This window comes from Penaeus monodon, chromosome 21, assembly GCF_015228065.2.
Source record: "Penaeus monodon isolate SGIC_2016 chromosome 21, NSTDA_Pmon_1, whole genome shotgun sequence".
NCBI lineage: Eukaryota > Metazoa > Arthropoda > Malacostraca > Decapoda > Penaeidae > Penaeus > Penaeus monodon.
In genome coordinates this window covers 19503239-19503464 of record NC_051406.1, presented here as the reverse complement: position 1 = coordinate 19503464, position 226 = coordinate 19503239, and positions in this window count along the sequence as shown.

Sequence of the window (226 nt, the reverse complement as noted above, 5' to 3'; positions counted from 1 at the left end):
GTTGTCGTGTAAAAGAAGCGGGGCGATAGTGATAAATAAGATAGATAAATAACAGAGAGTAATATAATTACACCATAGTTTCATGGTAATTTATCGGAATGTGAGATGAAAAGCGTTTCTGGCCACGTGTCTGTGGCAGCATATTAGTAAGATTGATATGGAAAGCTTTGGAGAATGCTGAGCTCGAATTCAATGTGCGCTGGTAGCTGTTTCCAATAGTGATTGT